Here is a 21,048-nt window from a genome sequence, read left to right on the forward strand (position 1 = left end):
TACTATACTCTTCTTCAACATGACTTGCAATTTAACTGCCTTTCTAAAAGTTTTCAAAAGTGTCAACATGAGCCTTATCCATTAGTGTCATGTGATTTTTTTATCAGTAATAGCTGGAATATTCATATAGTCACTTTCTATTGTCACTTTAAATCCTTATTTCATGGGAATCGATTGTTAAAATATAAAACCATTGAGAATTTGTAGTGTAATGATTTAAAGTTTCAGTTTACAACTTTTCATTTAAAGATGCCTTGGCTACAGAGGTAACAGCAGTATGATGGGGAGACTATAGAACCATAGGAGCTAGTTTGTCTGTGTTCCAATCTAGGCTCTGCTACTTCCTGACAAATCATTTTACTCCTGTTCTCAATTTATTTGTATATAGAAAATAATAATACCACCTATTTCACAGAACTGTTATGAAAAACTAAGTTAATTACATCAAGCACTTGGAACCTAGGTGGGCATAGTACATCATGGCGACTCAGTGAACATTTTCTATTGTTATTGCATTATGGCAGTTTTTACATTGCCTCTTGTTCTATGAATGGCTTCTTAAGGTCAGAACCTATTTTCTGTATGCAAATCTTTAATAATTATAAATATTTTCCACAATAAACATTCAAGACAAATTGGATGGGGGTTAAGATGATACATGACTCAAAAGGAATAATGACAATAGTATTCTAATATTATTGGAAACTGAAATTTGTTGTGTTGGGTACATTTCTAAGTTGCCTCTGTGTGTGTGTGTGTGTGTGTGTGTGTGTGTGTCCCACCCTTTAATATTTACACCAACATAGCAATGTACATGTCTACATTATAGAGAAGGAAATTGTAATTTAAAGAGGTAAAATAACTTGTCCTAGTGAGTGTTAGTGAGCATCAGTATTTAAACCCTCAAAGCCCATAATCTCAACCAAATCTACATTTGTTTTTTCCTCTTCAATATGTGGCTTGTGGTTTGCTTAGCTGAATCTTTACTCAGAAACTTAAAACTAAGTTGTTTTTCCCCCAGTGTCCAAAGTTTCTGCCTGTTACCAATAAACTTAGCTACCCTAGTGTGTAGGGTCATTTGTAAGCCCAACTCAATTCAATACCTCCCTGGTAATATTAATTTGGCATTCGGGTTCTCTAAGCAATCATTACAGAAAAATATGATTGTTATTGTCTCTAGGATTCTAGGAGTTCCAAGTACTTCTTTCCTCAATAGTTCTTAAATTCATCAACATGATGTAGAATAAGAGCAGATTTTGCCTATTCATTTTGCAATGATGTATAATGGGGAAAACATAGGATTTGGGAGGCAGAGTATTTAGCTTGCAGTTATAGCCCTGTCGTTTGCTAGCTCTTTGACTTTGGAAAGCATCTCAACTTCTCTGGACCTCAATTTCTATCAAATGAGGCTAGTTTAATAAAATCGTATAGATTTCATGTAAACTAATCTAAATATGCAGTAGTTTGCTTTTTAAGTGTTAAGAAGAAACAATCTCGGTTGTTACTGTTTTTCCCCTCTTTTTTTTTGTATCTCAAGCTGACTTTGAACTTGTAATCCTTCTGTCTCAGCTTTCCAAGTGCTGGAATTATAGGTGTGAACTAACACACCTAACTCAGTTGTTACATTTTTTGTATGTTGGTATTCTTTTTTTTATTGTGAAAATACTGTACAGAGGGGTTACAATTACATGGGCAAGATAATGAGTACATTTCTTATCAAGCATTGTAGCCTCCTCCTTTGTTTCCCCTTCCCATCCCTTCCCATCCTCCCCCTGCCCTCCCCCAACTATCTGTGATAAATCACTGAGCCTTTTCTCAAAACAGGCCAACAGACTAATGAATATCTCACCTCCCTACTAACCCTTTGAATCTCTGACTTGCTTCAAACTACACAGAACTACTAAAGTATAAAAAAATTACATAACTGTTAGCAGGAATGTTGTTTGCCATAGGCAAAGAAAACATACCAAAGAAATGGAAACCTCAAATCCCATTCATCTCAAAAGTTTAAGAACTCTACAGTGAAACATACTGCAAAAAGTTTCCATTTCTTATCAATCTAGTAGCTCCTATGCTGGGTTGAATAGTTCCCTACCAAAATGCATGTTCATCTGGAACTTGAATGTATCCTTACTTGGAAATAGATCTTTTCTGATAGACTCAAGTTACTATAATGTCATACTAGATTAGACTGAGCCCTAATGCAGTAGTTGGTATTCCTATAAAAAGAAGAAAATTTGAATATACAGATACAGAGAGAAGACAGCCATGTCTTTTTTTTTGTCAGTTGTGGGGCTTGAACTCTGGGCCTAGGTGCTGTCCCTTAGCTCTTCAGCTCAGGCTAGCACTCTACTACTTGAGCCACAGCACCACTTTCGGTTTTCTGGTGGTTAACTGGAGATAAGAATCTCACTGACTTTGCTGCCTGGGCTGGCTTTGAACCATGATCCTCAGATCTCAGCCTCCTGGGTAGCTAGGATTACAGGTGTGAGCTACCAGCACCTGGTGAAGACAGCCATGTGAACATGGAGGCAGAGATATGGTCCCACAAAGAAAGGAACATTAAGGATTGCCAACAACCACCAGAAGCTAGGAAGAGGCAAGAAAAGAGCCTTCAGTAAGAGCATAGCTCTGCCTCCAACTTGTATCAGTCTTCCAGCCAATAGAACTTTGAGAGAATAAATTTCTCTCATTTTAACCTATCTGGTTGGTGGTTATTGTCACCACTGTCTAGGAAGTGAGTACAGTGCCTTATAGCTTTCAATCTCTATGCCCTGTTAAGAAAATTATAACAGTACCAAATAAGCAAATACCTTTTAGTATCAGATCTGTATGGGAACAAGTCGACTTTGCCACTTAACATGTATAACCTAAATTTTGCTGTCCTCTCTGTGGAATAGAAATGAGACTTACATTCTATGGTTATTTTAAACATGAGTAAGATGATGTTTGTAAGTATCATAGCAAAGTGTCTGGCACCCAATATCACTGTGTTATTTTTGTAATGATTATTATTACTGTTAGTGATATAAACATTGGCTGGGACCCGAAAAACCTATCTTCTGTGAAGCATAACATAGTTTAGGACTATAATTCCTTATGACTGCTTTTGTGACCTCATTGTCAAAATCTATGCATTCACTCTCCTGGGACTGGACTCAGTCTATGGTCCACAAATCTATATGTATCTCTCTTCTATTTCTCCCTTCCCAACTTATTTCCAATTTAGTACAATGTTTCTGGGTTATACATTAAAGATGAAAGAATTTATGAGTTGTCGGACAAGTTTGACTTCATTTTTTATGTTTTAATGTCTTGGAATAAATACATGAATCTAAAAAGATTCTATGCATTCATATTGTGAAGGTAGAACAATTGTGATCTGAAGGCGGAAAATAGATTGACCCAGTTAGGCCGATTTTTATGCAAACAAAGGAACTAAAGCCCAGGTCATCTTGAATCACAGATTAGAATATTATATATTTTATCAGCCTTGGTTATATAGGAATTATTAAAGATATATAACTCCCTATTTTCTTTCATAGGTCATACTAAAGCACGATCATGTTCATAAGAGTATTGCAAAGATGATCTCATTAGCGTGATTCTATCCATACTTTTAAGATCTTAACCAGAAAAAAAGTCTTCCTTCCTCTACCCCTGAAATGAGGATCTCAATTGAAATAGAGGTTATAAATTTAGTATGGCCCCAACATGAAGTGAGAGATGAACTTAAGAATGATATAGACATCAGGCATCATCTATCACATCTTTCAAATATAATTAACAGTAATGTATTACTCACCTTCAAAGAGGCCATTAATCATTTTAAACAAAAGTTCAGCTCATTCTCTGCAAATTCATTTGCATTTTATGGCTTGCATACTAAATTCTTTGGTTTCTCCTCTAAAGCTCCATGCTTGTAATTACTTACCCTCTCAGATATGGATAAACTTCCTGTTTAAAATAACTTGTTATGGGCTGGGAAGGTGGCTCAGTGGTAGAGCACTTGCCTTCCATGCATGAGGCCCTGGGTTCGTTCCTCAGCACCACATAAGCAAAAAGAAAAAAAGCCAGAAGTGGCGCTGTGGCTCAAGTGGTAGAGTGCTAGCCTTGAGCTGAAGAGCTGAAGGACAGCGCCCAGGCCCAGAGTTCAGCCCGCCCCCCCCCAAAAAAAAAACTGTTATGAGCCTATTAAATCCTCCCAAAATTCACACATGAAGTCCTAACCCCTGGTACCTCAGAATATGGCCTTAAAAGAGATATATGGGTTAAAAGGAGATCACTGAGGGTGGGGCCTAACCCAATATGATGAATGCTCTTGTAAGAGAAGAAAATTTGGACACAGATACAAAAGGAATACAAAGACAGAGGAAAAAATGTCAATTGGCATGCCAATGAGAGGCCTCAGAAGGAAGGAACACTGCAGACATCTCAATCTTGAACATCTTTTTTTAAATTAGCTTATATTAGTTATACAAGGTGGGAGTGGGGAAGCTCATTGTCACATTTTGACATGCTTACATTCTGTTCCAGTCAATCTCACCCCCTCTATCATTCTTTTTTTAAAAAAATTACTTTATTGTTGTTTTAGAAGTGACATACAGCATATGTCAGGTAATAAATACATTTCCTTTCTCATAGTGTCATCTATTCCCTCATTCTCTCTCATTCCCTCTCTCCCATCTCCACCCACAAGTTGCATAGTTCACTTTCATCAATGCCCTCTGTCACTCTTGATCTAGAACTTCTAATCTCCAGAATTGTGAGAAAATACATTTCTGTAATTAAGGCACCAGTCTATGGTAGTTAATTGGGGCCTAAGTAAATTAATTGAAGAGCTTAGTTAGATTTTCATTTGAAAATCTAGATCATAGTAATATCTGCTTTGTGTCAGCTTCTCACTACTAGTCTTAATTTTTTGGTGATATATTAAACACCAAAAGGATAAGAGAGCACTTGGAGGAAAAACTTGAGGCCACAGTATGGTATTATATATTTACCTCCAAATTATTTAGGAAATCTTCAGTTCCATTTTGAGCTGTTTCAGTGTTCTTAATAATACCCTATATTTGAAGACACACTACAGAGTACAAGCTATACAGCTGACAAAGGGAGATATTGAGGAACTCTAAAAATTCAATTGCAAAAACCAAATAAGCCAATTAAGATATGGGCAACAGATCTAAATAGACATATCTCAAGAGAAAACATACAAGTGACCAACAACAAAAAAAACAAGGGAAATGTTAAACTACAATGAGATATTAGTTTACTGTGATAAGAATGTTGGTTTGCAGTAAAAAGATAAACAAGTGTTGTTGAACATGTGGAAAAAGGGAAACCTTTGTATGCTGTTGATGGGAATGTAAATTAGTTTAACCAATATGGCAATAAAATAGAAGTTTCTCAAAAAAGTCAGAAATTGAATTATTGCATGATCCAGCAATCTTACTTGTGTAGATATATAACCAAAGGAAATTGAATCATGTTAAGACAGCTATACCTACATCCTCACGTTTACTGCAGCACTGTTCCCAATAATGAGGAAATGTAAACAGCCTAAGTGTTCATCAGCTGATGAATGGGTGAGGAAAATGTATATTAACAATGGGATGCTATTCATTCATAAAAAATGAACTAGAGTCACTTGCAACAACATGCATGGAACTGCAGATCATTATGTTAGATGAAATAAGCGAGGTAGAGAAACACAGATACCACAAATTTCACCCATATGTGGAAAATAAAATAATGGATCCTATGGAGATTGAGGGTAGAATGGTGGATGGCAGAGGTTAGGGAAAGAAGAAGTGAAAGAGATGAGGGTCCAATCAATGAGTAGTGAAGTAAGGAAATTGGGTCTGGCTGTCTAATAAAGACTCCTGATTCAAGTGGTGCTGTGGCTTAAGTGGTAGAATGCTCGCCTTGAGCTAAAGAGTACAGGAATAGCGCCCAAGCCCCACGACCGACAAAAAAAAAAGACTCCTGATGCAACTTCTCAATGTGCAGCTTCTCTGTTTTCTTGTGACTGGATTCACAACTGAGATCTTACAACAGTACCAAGTTACTTTTAGGAGTAAATAGTCACATTGTGGTATTATACTGTAGAGTGGCAATAGATAACAATCATGTACTATGAATTTTATTTTTTGATTTTTTTGTTGTAAAGGTGATGTACGGAGGGGTTACAGTTATATAAGTCAGGATTTGATGCTGCAATGAGCATGGTTGTGCTGGTAGCTTTAGTGTGGCCTTGTTTGTGGTCATTTGGGTAAATGCCTGGGAGTGGGATTGCTGGGTCATAGGGGAGCTCTATGTTTAGTCTTTTGAGGAACCTCCATACTACTTTCCAGAGTGGCTGAACAAGTTTACACTCCCACCAACAATGCAGTTGGGTTCCATTTTGGCCACATCCCCAAAGCAATTCAAAAATTCCAAATAGCAAAACCAATCCTTAGCAGAAAGAACAGTGCTGGAAGAGTAGCTATACCAAACCTCAAACTCTATTATAAAGCTGTAGTAATACAAACAGCTTGGTACTGGCACAAGAACAGGCCTGAGGACCAATGGAATAGAACTGAAGATCTAGAAATGAACCCACAGACCTATGGCCACCCAATCTTTGATAAGGGAGCCAAAAAAAAACAGGATGGAAGAAAGACAGCCTCTTCAACAATGCTGCAGTCCCAATTAGCTACACATATCACCCTGTACCAGAATCAATTCCAAATGAATCAAAGACCTTGAGATAAAAGCAGGTAACATGAAAATATTACAGGAGGGCTTAGGGGAAACACTAGGGATTCTTGGCACAGGTTGAAACTTTGTTAATAAAGACCCAGAATACTATGAATTTTAAAAAGCTAAGAAAGAATTTTGAAAAATTTCACCATAAAGACGTAATAAATGTACCAAAAGCCAGTGGCAAGTGATGGGAGAACTGGGAATTAGCTGAGTAGCTAATCCTACCTATTTAGGAGGCTGAGACCTGGAGGATTACTGTTTGAATCCAGCTCCAGCTCCAAGTAACCTGACTGTTGAGTGCCAGCTGTGAGCAAGCAAGCTGAGCAAGGCCCTGAGTTCACTCACCAGTATCAGCGCAGAAACAAATAGGAATGATACATATTTGAGAAGATAGATTTTTTTTGGGGGGGGGTCTGGTCGTGGGCCTGAACTCTGGGCCTGGGCGCTGTCCCTCAGCTCTTCAGCTCAAGGCTAGTGCTCTACCACTTGAGCCACAATGCCACTTCCAGCTTTTTTTTCTGCTTATGTGGTGCTGAGGAATCGAATCCAGGGCCTCATGCATGCAAGGCAAGCACTCTACCACTGAGCCATCTTCACAGCCCCGAGAAGATAGATTTTTAACCTGATTATGCAATGTACCCATGTAGTGAAATAGCTCAGAGTCCCCATTGATATGTATATTTTTGTGTTTTCAATGTATCATTTGAAAGAAATATAATTTTGAAAATAATATAATGCTGAGTATTGTAGCACACACCTGTAATAGCACTTGGGAAGTGGAAGCAAGAGGATTCTGGGTTCAAGGACTGCCTAGGCTACTTAGTAAAAATACCAATAATAAAAATAACAATATACTACTTTATACCTACTTTTTTGTTAAATTACTTTATAATGAAGGATGAAAATAAAAGCCTCCTTCCCAAGGAAATACAGTTCTAAAAAATCTTTAATGAACTAAAATTACCATGCAAATATATAATATAAAAATTCCCAATACTCTGATCACTTCTACTCCTATCACTGTCTGATTTGAATTCTGATATATTCCATTGCATTTACATACAAACATAAATATTCATGTGTATATTTGCGTGTTTTATTTTTTAATTGGATTATAGTGTGATATCCTGTAGCTTGAGAGTTTTTTTGTTATGCTTTTCTCTTAGTATACAAAAATATATTTCATTTAAAAAATGATCTTTGAGTACTTTGTAGTATGGGTCTTCTAAGATTAATTTTGTAGTTTCTTCACAATGTACTTAAAAATTAAATTTTATTTATTTAGGGTACCTGGAATTGAACCCAGGGTCTCATGTATGCTAGTCAAGTACTGTGTCGCTTGAGTCACACACTCTCATCCTTTTTGTTTGTTTGTTTGTTTTGCCGATCCTGGGGCTTGAACTCAGGCCAGGGCTCTGTCCCCAAACCTAGCTGTGCTCATCACTAGCACTTTGCCACTTGAGCCACACCCACTTCACAAACTTTACTGCCCAGGCAAGCTTTGAACCGTGATCCTCAGATCTCTGCCTCCGGAGTAGCTAGGATTATAGGCATGGGCTACCAGCACCCAGCCCATCCCCCCCTTTTTTTCTGGTGGAGTCTAATTTACTCTAACAAAGATGCTTCATTATCATTGTTTCTACCTAAACCCTGCCCATAATTTTGGAAATTGTCTTCTAGTAATCTCTCCTCTGTTACCTAGTTTCAGTTGCTACTGTTTCTCCAGCCCATCCCTTTTGCCTTTTATTTTGTTTTAGAGATAGAGCCTTGGAAACTTTGTCTTCCTGCCTCACGTTCCCAAGTGCTAGGATTACAGGTGTGAACCATTACTCCGAGCTTATTGCTGTTTGTGATTATAAAAGTTCTAAAACTTCATAAAATACCAATAATGCAGAAGTGTGTAAAGTAGAAAGTATAAGTCCCTTGTGATGATGATAGGCATAAGGATGGAGTAAGGTTCAATTGTGAATACCACTTTGCAAGTTTTATTTTAAACTAATTTTGTACCTTTTCATTTGGACACATCCATGTTTGTGTGTGTGTGTGTGTGTGTGTGTGTGTGTGCGCGCGTTCGTACGTGTGTGCGCATGTGCATGCATGTGTCAATGCATGCATCAATCCTAGGACTTTGAACTCAGGGACTGGATGCTATCCCTGAGCTTTTTGCTCAAGGCTAGTGCTCTACCACTTGAGCCACAGCACCAATTCTGGATTTGTTTTGGTGCTTAATTGGAGATGAGTCTCATGGATTTTCTTGCCCTAGCTGTCTTTGAACCATGTTCTTCAGATCTCAATCACCTGTCACTGTGAGCCATCGACACTCAACCATCTCTCTCTCTCAATCTCTCTCTCTCTCTGTATGTATATTTTACTAATTTTATTTTTGAATTAGTATACAGATCTCTCTCAAAGTATACACACACACACACACACATATATGTATATATATATGTATATATATATATATATATATCTAATTCTACTTTTGAATTGGTATACAGATCTAACATAAGGGAATTTAATAATAATTTTCCATACAATTTTCCATACATACTCACAATGCCCCTCCCCTACCCCACACCAGACTCCTATTCCTCCCCTCCTTTACCATTTTTATCAAACAAGTCATGTGGTGGGTTTCACTATATATATGAAACACCCTTGGATACTCTACCCCTCAGTGTCCCCTCCTTTTTCTCTCCCCCTCTAACTGATCCTCTCCTAGACACTCCTCCCGTTATATCCATGATCCATTACTGGATGAGCATACATTTAGTGAAAAATGAGATCTATATACAAAAAAACCATCCACCCCAGTGAAGCCAATGTGCTGCTTCAATCATGGTTTTGCCCTTCCTTAAGCTTTGTACATAGCTATTGACTTTGCTTGCAATCCTATGGCCTGTACCTCCTAACACATTTGAATATAGATTGGGAAGTTAAAATAAATAGTTACCTGTTTTGCTAAATGTCAAAAAAATCTAAGAAGAAAGGAAAAGGCTCACTTTGGAATATCTTTGGTTTGGGTTCTGTATGATTTCTTGAAATATAATTTACATAAGAATAGTGCTTTTTAAGTGTTCAAGTTGGCGAGTTTTGATAAATGTATGCCATGGCATAAATCACACTATAATTGAAGTATATATAATATTTATATTATTCCCCATTTGCAAAAAATTCTCTCATTCTCTACTTCCAGCTTCCATATCAATTGGTGTTCTTTTTCTCATAGTTGTACGTTTTAAAATGTCACATAAGCTGAATCATATAGTACATACTCTTGTATTTGGCTTCTTCCTCCCACATTTGTCATCATTGCTGTACATATGAGTAGTTTGTTCTTTATATTGCTGAGTAGTATTTCATATTACAGACATAACACAATTTGATTTTTCATTTACCAGTCTAGAAACATTTAGGTTGTTGTTTCCAGTTAGGAGCCATTTTGAATGAATCTGACAAGAATACATATGCATTGTCTTTGTGTCTCTTGAGTAAATGCGAGTGGGAGTTTTGGTTCATATGGTGTATTTAATTTGGTAACTAACGTTCAAAGGATTTTCCAATGTAGCTCTACCATTTATATTCTGAACAGTGATATATGACTATTCTAGTTGCTCACATCTTTTCTGTCACCTAATTTTTAAAATCAATGTGTTGTTTTGTGTTTTTAAACCATTCTTGTGTCTATGATGGTGTCTCTGTGTGGTTTTCATTTGCACTTCTATAATGACAAATGATGTCAAGTATCTCCATAAGCTTCTTTGGCATCTAAATCATCTCTTGTGAACTGTCTGGCTAAGTCTTTGCCCCCCTCCCTTTTATTAGTGCTCATCCTGTGGTTTGAACTCAGGCCTGGGCACTGTCCAAAAGCTCTAAGCTTTTATATTCTACCCCTTGAGCCACAGCTTCCTTTCTGGCTTTTTGGTGATTAATTGGTCATAAGAGTTTCTCAGACCTTTTCTGCCCAGGCTGGCTTTGAACTGTAATCTTCAGATCTTAGCCTCCTGAGTAGGTAGGATTACAAGCATGAGTCACAGGTGCCCAGCTCCTTTTGCCCATTTTTTATTGAGCTGTTAGTCTTACTGAGTTGTAAGAGATCTTTAAATGTCTAGATACAAGTCTCTGTCCTTAAGCAAATCTGATTTCCTCCAGGTAGAATGGGTAGGCGTTGTCAGGCGGCAACCAATAATATAAGAAAAAAAGTATACCTAATCAAGATTTCCAACTATAATAAAATGGGCAACCCGAGCAGTTGATAAATTCCCCATTACTCAAACCAAAGCTGGGTGGCTAGTTGCTAGAGGTAATAATGTAAACCAGATTTTTGCATCTTTAGACCACTACCAAGTAACATCTAAAGTCCCTTAAACTCTGAAATGCTATGATATTAAAATAAAGTCAACATCTTGTTAACGATGTTATATTTATTAGTTACATCAACAAAAGGAAATATGTTCTGAGAGAACCAACCTGTCCTTGGTAGAATTCCTTCCGCTTTGCTGGCCAATAAATCCTGATCCATAAATCCCACGTAGGTAACACAGAATCTCTATTCCCCTTTAGAATCCACTGTGAATATTCCAGACATCATAAAAGCAATGGATCTACTTAATCTAAACTACATATACAGAATAATCATTCTAAGCTAGGAAAGAAGCCAAAGATTATTCCCCAAAGGATTAGCTCTTCCTATGTCTTTAGACCCAACATGAATGAATCAAAGCAATGTTGGGTAGACACCCCCAAAAAGGCTAAAAAGAAACCAGTGCCTTCCTTTTATGAAGCCATAGTATGTATGCCCTGTAAGTCTGTGAAACTTTTTATTACCATAATAAAATAAATAAGAAAAATAAATCAGTAAGCGTTAAGAAGAAAGAGGGAAAAACACCCTTGGTGTTTAATTTCTGAAAGTATTACTGATACATTCACACATTTTAATCTATTAGTTCTCAAAAAAAAACCCTTCTCAGTCATGTATTTTAATTTTATATACACAAAAGTTTAAAAATACACTTCATGTATGTGTTATTTAGAAATATAGTTAAGCATATTTATTTTATATATGCACACATGCATAAATAGATGATTGTGTGTATATATATATTTACATGCATGCAGGCACACCTATATTTTTGGCAAGGTTAACCAGCTTCTCTAGGAGATTTGTCTTGATTTTTGTTGCTATTGTTATATTGGGGTCAAGGGGTTGCTACTAAAGATCTAATCCAGGATTTTTAACATGCTAGGTAAGTGCCCTACCACTAACCTATACTGTCAGCCCAAGGACACACAATTATACCGAGTAGCAAATCCAGAGTTCAAAACCCAGTCAATTGAATACCAATGCATTTTTTTCAATCAATGCCCAAAGCAGACCAAGAAGGAGAGATGTCTTTAACATTTCTTTTTTTTTGGGGGGGGGGTCTGGTGGTGGGGCCTGAACTCTGGACCTGGGTGCTATCCCTCAGCTCTTCAGCTCAAGGCTAGCATTCTACCACTTGAGCCACAGCACCACTTCCGGCTTTTTTTTTATGCTTATGTGGTGCTGAGGAATCAAACCCAGGGTTTCAAGCATGCAAGGCAAGCTCTCTACCACTGAGCCACCTTCCCAGCCCTCTTTAACATTTCTTAACATTCATAAACACAGAAAATCTCTGTATCTTGTTCACTTGGTATTGTTCACCAAATCCTAATACACACTAACCCAAAAGCTCTTTGAAACTTAAAAATGTTAAGTTTATTTAATCTGGGTATGTAACTCAGTGGTAGAGCACTTGCATAGCATATACTAGGGTCTGAGTTTGATCTCTAGTGCTACAAAACCTAAATCAAATTTGCTTTGCATAGTAACTAAGGTATGAGACTCATTCCTGCCCCCCTCCCCTAAAAGAATTGGTATAGACCAAACATCCAACCTTTACAAAATAAAATACAAAATATAAATTGATGAGTGGTAAATGACTAATGGATGATTAAGAGAAATTTGTATACTTTGGATAAAACTCTAACTTATTTATTTGTTAGATATTTATTTTTCCAAACTTTTTTTTCAGGTAAGGGATAGGTTTATTCATCGTTCTGGCTGGCACCAGGCCATGTTGGCCCTCCACGAGGCTGGGAAAGGCCTGGGAAAGAGCTGGGAAAGAGAGAGAGCTGGGAAAGAGAAGAGTGTGAGCTGGGAATGAGAAGAGAGAACTGGGAAAGAGGGCGTCTGGGCCTGGGCGAGGCCTTATCTAGGGTATGAGCGGAGAAAGGTATGGCCACATCAATTTCAGATGTGACCTCAGCAGATGCAGATGTGACCTCTTCCAGGTGTGCCAGTTGCCTAGGTAACACAGGTCCTGGGTGGAGACTTTGCTGCGAGGAGGGTGAAGTCGGCTTGAGGAGGGTGTAGTCTGCTCGTCATCCAGGAGCGGACCTTACATTCCAGCCTTTTAATAATCATGAAATAGGGCACAGATTCTCTCTGGCTACTTCCTGCTGACAAGGGGTGTCAGCAATAGGGGTAAAAGGCTGGAATTTGGTTCCCTCCCAGAGAAGGCAGCAAGCAGCAGCTGTCCCTTGATGGCGTGAGTTCTTAGATGAAGTCTGGAGAAGTCTCATGAGGCATTGAGGGGCTGGAAAAAAAATACTAGAGAGCAAATAAATGGCAAGAGGAAGGACTTGGGGCTGAAAAATGTTGGTAGAAATGTCCCTAGCTACTTGTGACATCTGGTGACTAGGTAGAGGAGAAGTCAGGTAAGAAAGGCAAGAATATAAATTCTTGCCCAGTTGCTGGGTAGACAGGTACGGACACTAGATGGGCAGGCTTCTTACTTCTATTGACCTTCGGCTCTGGTTAATTTTGAAAGGGCAAGCAAAGTGGCTGATATGACATCATCTCCTCTTACTCCTCTACATGGTCTCTTGTTCCCTAGACTGGCTGAGTCTAGGTGCTCATTGCTGGGATGGCTTGTCCCAGTTGGTAGTCAAGGAGGTTTGAACTCAAGGCCTGGGCACTGTCCCTGAGCACTTCTGCTCAAGACTAGCACTCTACCACTTTGAGTTATAGTATCACTTGCAGTGTTTGCTGATTAGAGATAAGAGTCTTGAGCCATGCTTCCAACCTGGCTCTTTGCAGGTTAGTTGGGAGATGGAGTCTTCAGGATTTTTCTGCCTGGGCTGGCTTTGAACTGCAATCTTTGCCACAAAAGCCCTTTATTATTTCCAATTAAAGCAACAAGGAGATCAAGTAGAATAAGTAGAGTTTACCTGGTTCTTATCAAGAATTGACCAACAAATATTCTGCAATGACAAAACTCATTAGATGTGATGAGAATTTTAGCATAGATATGTCCAGTATTTTAGAACCACATAGTCAGTAGTAGGATACACAACACGAAACAAAAAAGGCAAAACTCAAAACCTAAAATTTTTGACAACAATGTTTAGACATCAGATGCTAACAAAGCACATCAGATGGTTGGGCCTCACTTACCAGGGCCTGTGAAAAGAGCAACTTGTTACAAGGCACCTTAGAATAGCTGGATGGAGTAGTAAACTTAGTGGAAGGTTAAGGGTCAGATGGGGTCAAACCCTTAACCCACCACGTGGCCAAGATGGCGAATTTCTGAAAGAATGCAAAGAAACCCTGAACAGATAGATCAAGCCTACATTGGCTAGCCTTTGAGAGGGAACCTAGAGGGGGTCCCTGGGACCCAGCCTGTGTCGCACTCTTCAGGGCACAAGCCAAAATGTAGAAAAGAAAGGGAGAGATAGGGAAAGTTGGACATGACTGGCAGAGAGAGAGCAAAGAGAGCCTGAAAGTAAACAGAATTCTGACCATTTACCATTGCAGTGGCAAAAACTGTCTACAGCTGAGAATGGCATAAAAATTAGGCGCTCTGGCTTTCCAGGGAGCGCAGGAGGCATTTCAAAGGGGTTTCACTGCTTGGGCGTGACTCGCAGCACCCCATTAAATGAGTAGGAGAGTCAGTCAGTGAAGGAGAGCTGACCAGGCAGAAGCAGTATCCTGACTTCCCCCAGAGCCCTCTAAAGAGAAATGGCCAAGCCCCCAAAACCATGTGTCCTCGGCTTCAAAGGTGACCGGCCTTTCAGCTAAAGGCCATAGGAGCTCTCTGGCGTGGCGCCACGTCTGGACAGAGACTGAGCAACAGAGAGCCTTAGAGAGTAGATTCACTTACCAGAGTAGAGAAGTGGTGTGGACATGGATGTGAAGGCAGCAATGGTATCGATGTGCTGTGTCCGCAGCAGACAGACGGGTTCGCAAAAGGCTGTCAGAACTGTGGGTATTCCTCAGAGCAAAAAGGGAAGAACAAACAAAAAAAAAAGCAAAAAGAGGGAAAAAACCAGACAGGAATCCCACCTATCTTGACTTTAAGCCGAGTCACGGCACCATTTATGTTAGGTTTTTAAAAAGAAGTAGCCGAATAAGAACAGCACCATGCATGTGGTATTCAGGTAAGGGGTAGATTTATTCATTGTTCTGGCTGGCACCAGGCCATACTGGCCCTCTACGCGTCTGGGAAAGGCCTGGGAAAGAGCTGGAAAAGAGAGAGAGCTAGGAAAGAGAAGAGATATCTGGGAATAAGAAGAGAGAGCTGGGAAAGAGCCACACATTTTTTTTGTTGGTCGTGGGGCTTGAACTCTGGCCTTGGGCGCTGTCCCTGTGATCTTCAGCTCAAGGTAAGTGCTCTACCGCTTGAGCCACAGCACCACTTCCGGTTTTCTAGTGGTTTATTGGAGATAAGAGTCTCATGGAGTTTTCTGCCCGGGCTGGCATTGAACCGTGATCCTCAGATCTCAGCCTCCTCAGTGGCTAGGATTACAGGCGTGAGCCACTGGTGCCCGGCTCACACATTTTTATTAACATGGATTATTTTATTAACAAGGTTTCATTTTGACATGTTCATATATGTACGCAATGCATCTGGATCAGACTTACCCACTCCATCACTCTCCCCCATTTCCACTCCCTCATCCCAAACCAATCTCAGTAAGCTTCTTCATTCTATTTTGTTCGCACATGTACATAAAGTACTTTTACCATATGCAGTTCATTCATGCTCTCGGTTCACCCTCCCTTCTACCACTGGTACCCCACACCCCAAAACAAGACCTGCATTACATTCCTGACACTCTTTTTGTGAGCGCATGCTAATTGTTCAAAGAGGTTTCATGGTAGTACTCCACATGTGCATATACAACACTTTAATCAAATCGATCCCCTCATTTACTCCCATTTTTTCCCATCCCCATTACCCTGTCATTCAACAGCTTTCCTTGAGTTTCATTTTGCCAGCTTCATTCACAGATGTTATGTGGAAACCTCAGCACAGAAGACCACGCAGACACCAAGTCACATACAGCAAAGTTTATTGTCAGCAAGCCAACAGGGCTGATCCTCCCCGGTAGGGACAGCATTTGTCCTTGAGCAAGGGGGTTTATAGAGATGGGTGTCTGGGGATAGAGAATTTGACTAGGGGCAGGTAGTAGGCTACAGTCTGGTTTGTGTGAGACATGAAGTTTGTAAGGTGCATAAGAGTAGGGGATTTTGTTGTGGTGGGCTAAGGTTTATTGTTGCAGCTGCCTGTGTCACCTGATAAGACCTCAGTCAGTTAATTTCGGGGAAGGGCCTGTGTCACCAGATTTTGGGAAAGGCCATGCTTTACAGCAGGGACTAAGATAGTGGAGTGTCTCCTAAGATCAAGGAGGTTAGGCTAACATGTATTTCAGTATTTAATACCCTGACCTTTGAAGTTAATGTCAACAAGGCATACCCTTTCAAAGCATAGTGCCATATATTGGTGCCAGAACTTGATCCCACCATCAGAATGACTAGTAGGGTTTATCTGGATAAACTCTGGAAATAATGAGAAAATTTCAAATGCTAGCAGTAGCTAAACCTTGGGCATACTCTATCTTGTCCTATTCATTTTTTCAATTAGCTGAGCCACTACGCATAGCTCTTTGTTAGCGTTTCTAAAGCAGAACAAGTAAAGTAAGGCAGTGAATTCACCATTAAGATCAACACTTGTAATTCTAACTACTCTGGAGGCTGAGATCTGATGATTGCTGTTCAAAGCCAGCTTGAGCAGGAAGAACATGGGAGTCTTATCTCCAATTAACCCCCTCCCCCCAAAAAAAAGAAAAAGCCAGAAGTGGAGCTGTGGCTCATGTGGTAGAGCACTAGCGTTGAGGGGGAAAAAAAAGCTCAGGGATAGTGCCCATCCCCTGAGTTCAAGCCTCAGGACTGACACACGCACACGTGCACACACAGATCAACACTTCATTGTTTCAGTGTTAAGTGTTCTGCTCACAGGGAGATGTGACTTTCTAGCTGCCAGATTTCCCTTTATCATAGTCTGGGGATTTCTATCCTGAGCCAAAATGGGAGATTTTAGCAAGGACTCTTAATTGCTAAAGCTGTGACTACAGTTCCTATTTGAATTACAGGTGTAACTGCAAGGTTCTTTACTCCGCCTGTTTTCCCCCTCTAGCAACACAAATGCTTTTAGTCATCAACTGATATGAAAGATATTACAGAAAATAATTTTTTAAACTAGTTTTCAACAATAGCTTTTAAGGAAAAAAGTATGTTAGATAATTGCTACAGCAACAGCCTTTTGTATTTATGTGTCTGAAAATATGTAGTAAAGATGCTTTCCTTTCCTTTGCCCCCACTTAGGTGCTTGTCTTGTTGCATTCGGAGTAGTCTGTCTGCTAGATTTATTCATATTCACTCAAGAATGTGTATGCAAGCATCTCTCTCTCTCTCTCTCTCTCTCACACACACACACACACACACAAACACAGAGAAAATCACTTATTTTCCACTAGTCCCTGGGAGCAACACCTAGCAAAGGGAGCGTGCTGTCCAAAGATGTTGCTAATGACAACTTCATGCTTCTTACACCATACAGTTTCAGATTCTGCAATTTTCTTTATCACGTTGTTCATGAATTATCTTAGGAAACGAGCTCAAGTCGTTAGTGTAGAAGCTATTATCAGAAGGGACTGTTCCCATTATAACACAGTGACTAAACACAGAACAACTGCCTGTGTGGTTTGGAGGCTTTCATTGGTGTTTGGTTTTGTTCCTTATGAATGATTTCTGTTCCTCTTGCAAGCCTTTGCATCCTCTAGAGGAAAGAGGAAAAAGACACTTGAAAGGTGTATGGTTTATCATGTGGTAACATGCTTCTGAGGCTTCTGATGCCCCATGACTGTAATTATACCATGTAAGTGAAATATTCTACTCTACCTGTTTACCTAAAAAAAGATATTTTCCATTTCACTCCAATGCCAATGAGTAGTAACAGTTCAGAGGTAGGGTTCATACTCTGTTGGGCTTTTCTGGTGATCTGAAACCTCACCAGAGCATCATACTTAAAAAGAAAGGTTCCAGGTGAACAAATGCACTCATGGTATTCAATATATACTATGTGGAAAATGAACTGTGTAACTTGTGGGCAGGAATGGGAGGGGAAACTGGGGGGGGAAGCAAAGGAAGGCATGGCATTGTCCAAAAAGAAGTGTACTCATTCCCTAACTTATGAAATGGGTAAGCCCTCTGTACAACACCTTAATAATAACAAAATTATATTAAAAATATAACAATAAAGCAGTGCAAATAAAATGTTTCCCTCCTTGCAATTTATAAAGATAATAATTCTATGTATGTAAGATAATTATAAAGAAATATGTTGCATAGTTTCATAGTTTAAAGCAGAGAAAGAATGGAGTCGCCTGTATTTGAGACCATAGCTTAGGGAAGCAGGAGGAGGAAAAGGGGGGGGGAATATAAATAACCAGACTTGCTTATAAATAATAGTCGATTCAGGGTATTGGCAGAGATTAACTAATTGCCTACTCATAATGTTGAAGAAGAGCTTTCTTCTTGTGATGGCAGATTGGGCAAATTGCCTGCCTCTAAGGCCCCATTTCTCATGGTACTACTTCAGAGAGACCTGGGAGGAGTATAAGCTAGATTCTTGGGCTCCATTTCCGATGACTAATTTAGAATCTTTGGTAAAAGGATTGGCAATATGCATTCTAATAACCTTTCTGGGTGATGGTGAGGCAAGCTGAAATCAGACAGTTACTGCTCTAAGGAAGGGTGATCTGGACAGGTAATGAAGAAGCCTGAGTTCTGGCTCTACTGTTTCTATAACTTACTGGGTAGCTGTGATCAAATCTCTTGACCTTTCTGTGCTTTCGTTCCCTCTCTGTAAAATAAGAAGTGTATTATCTCTATACCCCTTCCCAACTCTAAGATTTTTATGTAATCTGCAGTCTAGTCCCTCTTATAGCAATCTGCTGAATGCCCGTGATTTGTCATTTAGCCTCAAGATCCCTCACTTTCCACTCATCTGTTAAAAAAAATCCAAAGTTTATACAAATGCTTGGAGTACAAGAATGAGACACAGCTGTTTCTTGTTGTATAGTTAAACTGGATCAAGCAAAAGCCACTGATATTCCATCTATTATTGGAATAAAAAATGTGGTTAATGCCCTTAAAACACTGTCAAGTAGAGCCAAGCACTGGTGGCTCATGCCTGTAATCCTAGTTACTCTGGAGGCTGAGATCTGAGCATTGGGGTTCAAAATGAACCTGGGCAGTAAAATCTGTGAGATGTGGAGTTGTGCCCCAAGTAGTAGAGCATTAGCCTTGAGTGAAAAAATGGAGGGACAGGGCCCAGGCCCTGAGTTCAAGTCCTAGGACTGGCAAAAAAAAAGTGTAAGAACTTTACACAAATGTGTAAAAACTTAGTTCTCAGTGATTCAGGGGATCCAAATTGGTTACCCTCATTACCCTGGAAATGCATAATGAGAAGGTAAAAAATACAATTTGCTTTTCCTGATCATTTTGAAAACAAAGGTCCCAAATTCCCATTTCATACTGAAGGAGCGTAAGATTACTTAGATAATAATGGAGAATTGGAAAAAATTATATTGTGAAGTAAGCCTGGCCCAAAGAAACATAGGTCCCATGGTTTCCCTTATTTGCAATAACTAGTATATATCTGAGACAAGCAGAAACGGTCAGACAAGTTGATGTTAGGCAAAATGAACCCCAAGATAAGGACTCAGATTGTTTTTTTTCTTGCTATTGTTTCTAACATATTTATAAGATGATTTCTTTGTTGCTTTGTATGTCCCTCCCCAACGGTATAACCCCTGTTTTCACTGTATTTGAGGTTGGTATAATTTGTGGAGGGGAAGGGAAAAAACAAATTGTTTAAATGGGTATACAAGTTGGACCCATTGCAAGAATGAGATGTGCAAGACGTTATGTCGAAAAATGAACTTTACAACTTTGGCAGGGGGGGAGGAGATGGGAGGGCAGGGATGGTAAGGGGAAACAAAGAAGGAGGCAACAATGCTTGATAAGAAATGATAAGAAATGTACTCATTACCTTGCTCATGTAATTGTAACCCCTCTGTACAGTATTTTCACAATAAAAAATTAATATTAAAAAAGATAATTATGGAATTTTCCCTATTCAATCCTTATCAAGTCAAAGAAACAAAACCATAACAAGATTACACATAAAGAAACAATATAAAGGACTTGCCTAAAATAAAAAAAGATCTGATCATATTCATAAAGTCATCTGTACTGTGGAAGGAGAGCATTCTCATTGATAATAATGTAAATCAAAGTGGCTGGAGGTGTGGCTCAAGTGAGAGAGTGCCTGCCCAGCAAACTCAAGACCCTGAGTTCAAATCCCAGTACATACACTGCTTTGTTACATGGCAAACACAATTTCAATACATATTAATACAACATTAAGAAAAGTGAGGGAAGGAGTGGATTGGGAACGGTAAGATGAGAATGTTGAAAAGGTTAAAATTGATCAAGATGCAGTGTTTATAAGCTGCTTTGTTGAATGGCAGCTCCTTTGTAAAGCTACATAAAGATAATAAAAAGCATTTAATTTAAAAAGAATGCAAATCAAATACAACTTTTCTTAGTGGCAGTTTGTCAATATCTACCAAAAGGCATACCCTTTGGCCTGGAAAGTCTTCTTCAGGAAATTGATCTTATAGATGCTCTTTATATGTGTGCTAATAACATATGCACAAATTATTTATTGAAGCATTATTTATGTTAGCAAGAACAAGGGAAAATAAACTTTCACCCAAGACAGGCTGTTTTAATAAATTAGAGTACACTCAGGAAATAGAATCCCTTGCAACCTTTTAAAAAGAGAGTGAGAAAGGTCACTGTTCCCCAAGTCATATTAAGTGAAATAATCTCCAATTTAAAGTAAGCTCCAAAGAAATTCCATGTTT

At 39.0% G+C, this 21,048-nt stretch overlaps 1 protein-coding gene across 1 annotated transcript in view; it reads left to right on the plus strand.

Annotated features, from left to right (window-relative positions):
* Positions 1-21,048, plus strand: part of Zdhhc15 (zinc finger, DHHC-type containing 15) — a 101,763-nt gene that overhangs the window by 23,891 nt on the left and 56,824 nt on the right. The window lies entirely within an intron of this gene.

The sequence above is a fragment of the Dipodomys ordii genome, unplaced genomic scaffold (assembly GCF_000151885.1).
Source record: "Dipodomys ordii isolate 6190 unplaced genomic scaffold, Dord_2.0 Scaffold116, whole genome shotgun sequence".
In the NCBI taxonomy this organism is placed as follows: Eukaryota; Metazoa; Chordata; class Mammalia; order Rodentia; family Heteromyidae; genus Dipodomys; species Dipodomys ordii.